The sequence below is a fragment of the Micropterus dolomieu genome, linkage group LG08 (genome assembly GCF_021292245.1).
Source record: "Micropterus dolomieu isolate WLL.071019.BEF.003 ecotype Adirondacks linkage group LG08, ASM2129224v1, whole genome shotgun sequence".
Lineage (NCBI taxonomy): Eukaryota > Metazoa > Chordata > Actinopteri > Centrarchiformes > Centrarchidae > Micropterus > Micropterus dolomieu.
The window spans coordinates 13,865,524-13,871,770 of record NC_060157.1 but is presented as its reverse complement, the minus strand read 5'-3'; the positions used below and the strand labels follow the sequence as shown (position 1 = coordinate 13,871,770).

Genomic DNA, 6,247 nt, shown 5'->3' with positions numbered 1-6,247 from the left:
GGGTTAACCTGACCTCATTGCTGCTGTTTCTCCTCTACACTGAAATGCACATGTAAATGTTTCTAACAACCTCTCGTACGTCAAGTGTCGGCCCCTGCAGCACCCCAGCTTAAAATGCTGCTCACACCATTAACTCCATTGCAAGCAGCCAGTACAAGGCAGCATCTGTCATGTTTTTCTCCCCTAGATGGTTATGAAACCCCTCCCACCTTCTTGCCATGTCTCTGAAAATCCACAGCATCCTTGCATGCGAATGGGCTCCTTCCATGACTGAGGATGGGGATTTCCATCCCAAGCCCTGGAATGGATCCAATTTATGAGATAAGAAGCAAAACACAATTAGTGTACACTTGCTGAATCTGTGACGGAATTATGGAGTCTCACAGTTGGTATTACTTATCTCACTTTCTAATTATAAGTGTGACTTAAGAGAATTGTATTATCAAGGGGAATTAACTGAGGGTCACTTCTTTGCTGATGTGATGTTTAATGAATGGCAAACATCAATGATACACTGATTCACATGTATCGCCGCTTTAACCCTCCTAGAAGGTAATGAATTTCAATAAACACAGATATATTTTAATAGGCTCTTGTTCCCTATACACACAGTGTCTGATCATTGATAATTGCCGTTTGGTATTTTGTTTACCACAGCTTAAGGCTACTTATTATTTGTCTACAAAAGATATCATGTAAAGGTTATTAATCAATACCTTTGCCATGGTGTGATGCTACTGCCATCTACTGATACGGCAGCAATCTTTGTCTTCCTCTCTATTTCCTCCTGCCTCATAGCCCTGCTTTCTCGCTACCCTGTCTCAAAATGTAAGATCTGCACAACCAGTACTGACAGATGACAAAATGTACTTCTGAATAGACGTCCTGTTCAGTGCTCAGGGCAATGAAGTAAATTGTGTCTGCATTTCGAAGCATTCAAATGAACTTACTACTTTCTTACACAAGATGGCGCTGCAGTCATTGTTGGTGGGAGGACAAGCTGCAGCCTGAGATGAGTTGAGGCCATAACTTCATCATGATCATTTCTAATGCTGGAAGAGAACATGTACACACTTCAGCTATGTTTTTGTCACGTAAGAGAACAATGCATTGAACTCACCTTTATTTACCCATAACCATTACATGCCTAAACCCAAACCTAATTTGCCCATAATCTCACAGTGACCTCAATTACCTTGTGGAGATCTCCCTAGTGAATAGGTTATTGTCCCAACAATGCGATTAATTACAGTAAAGTACACACACATCCCCAAACAACTGCCCCACCCACCAAATGTCTTGTGTACACCAAGCATAATCAGTTTAATCAATTATATCTAACAATGGGTTATTCTTACTCACCACTGAAACCCACCTCTCCGATGAAAGAGTGGACTGGATTAAACAAACAAGCTACTTGGCTAACTCCTAGCAGCTAGCCAAAAAGCTACTAATTAGCAGTTAGCTAGCTCATGAAATAAAATAAAAATAAAAAACACCCCTGCTTTTGTTTTGGAATTGAAATGGTTTTGATTTTTACAAATATTTACAGAAGCACAGACTGTTGAGTTTCTGTTAATTCTTGTTCTCTACAAGTTTATATGACAACGGTTAATTGGTAGACTAATTTTAAGATGCTATTTAAGCTAACATTTGAAATTGGGATATGATTAATATATTTTTCCACCGCCTCCTCTTTGGCTTTTAATGAGGGTTTATTACCAGAACACCTGACCAACACATACTTGCTTAAAAATGCCACTTTCGCTGTCATTTTAGGGTTGCGTTTGGTCTTGGAAATATTTAATATTGCTACATACAGAAAGTAAAATTGGACCTGCATGGCTACTACATTTCAGAATTATGCAACTTTCATTAATTGCCTATCATCTAGAGTATGTCATTAACTAGAGGGTAAAGTCTGTCTGTCTGTATAGATACAGTTTAACTGCACTGTAAGAGCACATTCTGTGTGATCTAATATGGTGTGTAAAATAATATGCAAAACATTTTTATGCATTGCCTATAATAAAATATGAAATATATTCCCCCTTACTTCCCTGACAATTATCCTTCATCATTATGATGGCTTTTTTTATCATTGTGCTTTCAGCCTAATGGGAAACAGAGTGCCACATTTCCTAGGCGTTTGGCATCTAATGAGGCCTGTTAACGGAGTTGTCCATATCATGTGGTGCTGCCCACCATTATACCCTTTCTAACATTTCCACTGTTAAGTAGCAGATCACCTTACTGCCTCCTCAAGCACTAGGGTGCACACAAAGTTATTTTTTTTTAATCAAAAGAAAAGTTTGTCTCAATAATACTGTGCAGTGGAAATAATTACCCTCTTGTTCACAATGAGAGCTTGGCCTGGCATGGTTACAAGCCTAATTAGAATTTGTTATGACCCCAGGAATTATAAACACGCTTACAAAACACCGGTTTTGATTAGTGTTTTGCCAGTCTCTGAAATAACAAAGATACAGCAGGTGTTCTATGCACACTGAATGTAAATTTGTAGAATTCTAGGAAGCAATTTCAAACAATTACAAAGCAAAGCATTTGTATTCATCTGTATTTTGTCTGGTATAATCTTATTTCAGAAATTAAAAGACAGATGCGACTAGTGATTTTGTGCAGAACTGCAAAGCATCCACAACGGCAGGTTTTCAAGTGCGGTGCACCAAACACATCAGCAACTGAAAGGTCAGTTCTTCCTATAGGTTTTCATGAGGTTATGCATTTTTTATCACATACATTAACTTTCATTCACAATACATTATTAATAAGCATTGGGGGAAGAGTGAAAAGAGAGATTGGCAGGCCATAAAATAGCCTCACCCCACATTTTGATACAGCTTCATTACCTACTACTGGCTGCTGTTATCGATTAGCTCAGCTCCATTTGTACATTCAAACTACTCAACCTCTGTTGTAGCAGTGATGATCCTTTATGGAGTATTAATAGAAAGTATAACCCTACATACAGGAGATGTGCTTTAAAAAAACTACAGAAGGTTGTGTAATTTTGCAGAAAGCTGTGCCATGAGATATTAAAACTAACAATTTTTTTTTTCCAGTGTGATTGCAATTCTATAGAAACCTGACAGTTTTAAGCTGACAGTAGGCACACAATTCACACAATTCACAAAAATCACAAATGTCTTTGGTAATATTGGGGTGCACTATTGTGCCTTCTCCCAACCTCAAGCACCCACAGACCTGCTATCAGCTGCCCGAAAAGCAGCATGAGAAGATGCGACTCCTGTCAGTGGTCAGCAACTTGGTCTTCTGCTCCTGAAGTAAAATATCATCCTATAACAGCCAGAGAAGATCATTCCTGCAGTTGTTACCAGCTGTAAGGTTACTGGAGGAAATAAAGGTTTGGCTAGGGATCACAGGGTCTGCAATCGTCGTAATAATAACTGCATGGAAGATGTGGATCACATTTTTTTAAAATTTAAGAATAAATATAATGAATGATTGGGACTTGCAAAAGTACTATTTAAATCCTCATTCTATGTTTTAAGGCTGCAAATAAAGACTAAAAAATCTTCAGATTATTGTTGACTTATGACTTAACTGATTGTTTGGTCAATAAAACATCCAAAAACTGCGATAAATGCCATCACAATTTTCACGTCATCAGATGGCTCATGTTATTGAATGAAGTCCATATCCATAGGAAATAGAGTCTTTAAGTCCAGTGTCACATATCGCTTTTAAATGAGTCAGTCGCCCCCACAGTCAGATGGATATTGGCTAATTGATAAATGATTATTACATTCAATTTACAACATAACCCACCTCATAATTACCAATTATGTGTTATATTAACTAAGACTGGAAAGATCAAATGAGAGCATGGGCAGATAACATAATTACAGCACTGACGATGTGGAAATAGAAAAAATGTAGTTCCCCAGATTCACAGTCACTACAGTACACATTCTACACAAAACTGCGGCCGCTGCACACACAACTGGTATGTGCGAAGTGACAGGTATGTGTCAGCATGAAAAATAACACAGATCATTCTCTGTTTTGCAGTAAGTCATGGTCTAGAAGATAAGGCTGAAGATCATCAATGGATTTGTATAAGCTTAAAGGGTAATTTTCCATTAACACGTTACAGTGCTCTTTGAAAGATAGAAATGGAAGAATATTCTGTACCTTGAGTAGTTCCTAAACTAACTTTTCACCAAATACACATTATTGCTAAAACTGCAGTTAGATGATTTCTTTCTAATACTACGCAAGAACAAATCAAGATTGCAATTTGCCAAGGCCGTGTGGGTCTGCAACTTGTCACCAAACAATGAAAGCGTTTTTGACCTCTCCTGAATAAGCCATCATTACACAAGCTCTACACCAAAAAAATTTGAGAGCAGATATTAGTCATTGTTATTGATATTTCTCCAAGAGATGTAGGAGCACAGAGCCAAAAAAAGAAAAACTGCCCACCTAAACGCCACAGAAAGGGAGCACTTCTTTTAAAATATCACAGTCTCACAGGGGCTGCCTGCTGTGTATTTGGTTTATTACAACAAAGAGTGTATAGCTCATGTAATCACCAAAACCAGTCAACCACTGGACCCTATTGTAGCCTGCCTCTATAAACTGTCAAGAACGTGACAACATGCTGTAAAGCAAGGCTACAAAAAGGCCACAGGTCTTTGGTATCATTTACGTAGAATTATACAGTGAGGAAAATAAGTATTTGAACACCCTGCTATTTTGCAAGTTCTCCCACTTAGAAATCATGGAGGGGTCTGAAATTGTCGTCGTAGGTGCATGTCCACTGTGAGAGACAGGAAAAAAATCCAGAAATCACAATGTATGATTTTTAAACTATTTATTTGTATGATACAGCTGCAAATACGTATTTGAACACCTGTCTATCAGCTAGAATTCTGACTCTCAAAGACCTGTTAGTCTGCCTTCAAAATGTCCACCTCCACTCCATTTATTATCCTAAATTAGATGCACCTGTTTGAGGTCGTTAGCTGCATAAAGACACCTGTCCACCCCATACAATCAGTAAGAATCCAACTACTAACCTGGCCAAGACCATACACATCCACAAGGCTGGAAAGGGCTACGGGGAAATTGCCAAGCAGCTTAGTGAAAAAAGGTCCACTGTTGGAGCAATCATTAGAAAATGAAAGAAGCTAAACATGACTGTCAATCTCCCTCGGACTGGGGCTCCATGCAAGATCTCACCTCGTGGGGTCTCAATGATCCTAAGAAAGGTGAGAAATCAGCCCAGAAATACACGGGAGGAGCCGGTCAATGACCTGAAAAGAGCTGGGACCACCGTTTCCAAGGTTACTGTTGGTAATACACTAAGACGTCATGGTTTGAAATCATGCATGACACGGAAGGTTCCCCTGCTTAAACCAGCACATGTCAAGGCCCGTCTTCAGTTTGCCAATGACCATTTGGATGATCCAGAGGAGTCATGGGAGAAAGTCATGTGGTCAGATGAGACCAAAATAGAAGTTTTTGGTCATAATTCCACTAACCGTGTTTTAAGGAAGAAGAATGATGAGTACCATCCCTACTGTGAAGCATGGGGGTGGTAGCATCATGCTTTGGGGGTGTTTTTCTGCACATGGGACAGGCCGACTGCACTGTATTAAGGAGAAGATGACCGGGGCCATGTATTGCAGGATTTTGGGGAACAACCTCCTTCCCTCAGTTAGAGCATTGAAGATGGGTCGAGGCCGGGTCTTCCAACATGACAATGACCCGACGCACACAGCCAGGATAACTCAGGAGTGGCTCTGTAAGAAGCATATCAAGGTTCTGGTGTGGCCTAGCCAGTCTCCAGACCTAAACCCAATAGAGAATCTTTGGAGGGAGCTCAAACTCCGTGTTTCTCAGCGACAGGCCAGAAACCTGACTGATCTAGAGAAGATCTGTGTGGAGGAGTGGGCCAAAATCCCTCCTGCAGTGTGTGCAAACCTGGTGGAAAAACTACAGGAAACGTTTGACCTCTGTAATTGCAAACAAAGGCTACTGTACCAAATATTAACATTGATTTTCTCAGGTGTTCAAATACTTATTTGCAGCTGTATCATACAAATAAATGGTTAAAAAATCATACATTGTGATTTCTGGATTTTTCTTTTTTAGATTATGTCTCTCACAGTGGACATGCACCTACGATGACAATTTCAGACCCCTCCATGATTTCTAAGTGGGAGAACTTGCAAAATAGCAGGGTGTTCAAATACTTATT

At 39.5% G+C, this 6,247-nt stretch overlaps 1 protein-coding gene and 1 long non-coding RNA gene across 12 annotated transcripts in view; one reads left to right on the top strand and one right to left on the bottom strand.

The window, feature by feature from the left end:
- The window catches only part of LOC123975559 (amphoterin-induced protein 3-like), a 104,815-nt gene extending 99,574 nt beyond the window's left edge, over positions 1-5,241 (bottom strand). For 2 of the 10 annotated variants that reach the window (XR_006826086.1, XM_046057133.1), the window contains exons 1-2: positions 3,226-3,346; positions 951-1,052 (exon numbers count right to left, since the gene is read on the bottom strand). The gene's annotated coding sequence lies outside the window, so the exon portion shown is untranslated. Of the gene's footprint in view, positions 1-209; positions 299-716; positions 836-950; positions 1,053-1,195; positions 1,273-1,362; positions 1,484-2,347; positions 2,445-3,225; positions 3,347-5,063; positions 5,081-5,226 lie in introns of those variants that run through there. The other 8 variants (XM_046057137.1, XM_046057132.1, XM_046057130.1 and 5 more) reach the window with 8 other exon arrangements.
- Positions 2,574-3,398, top strand: LOC123975560. Of its 2 annotated transcripts, none has more exons than XR_006826088.1 (2): positions 2,574-2,709; positions 3,215-3,398. It is a non-coding gene; the product is annotated as an uncharacterized LOC123975560 (long non-coding RNA). The 2 variants fall into 2 exon arrangements; XR_006826087.1 differs by having other exon boundaries at positions 2,618-2,709; positions 3,084-3,398.
- Positions 5,242-6,247: the final 1,006 nt, after the last annotated feature.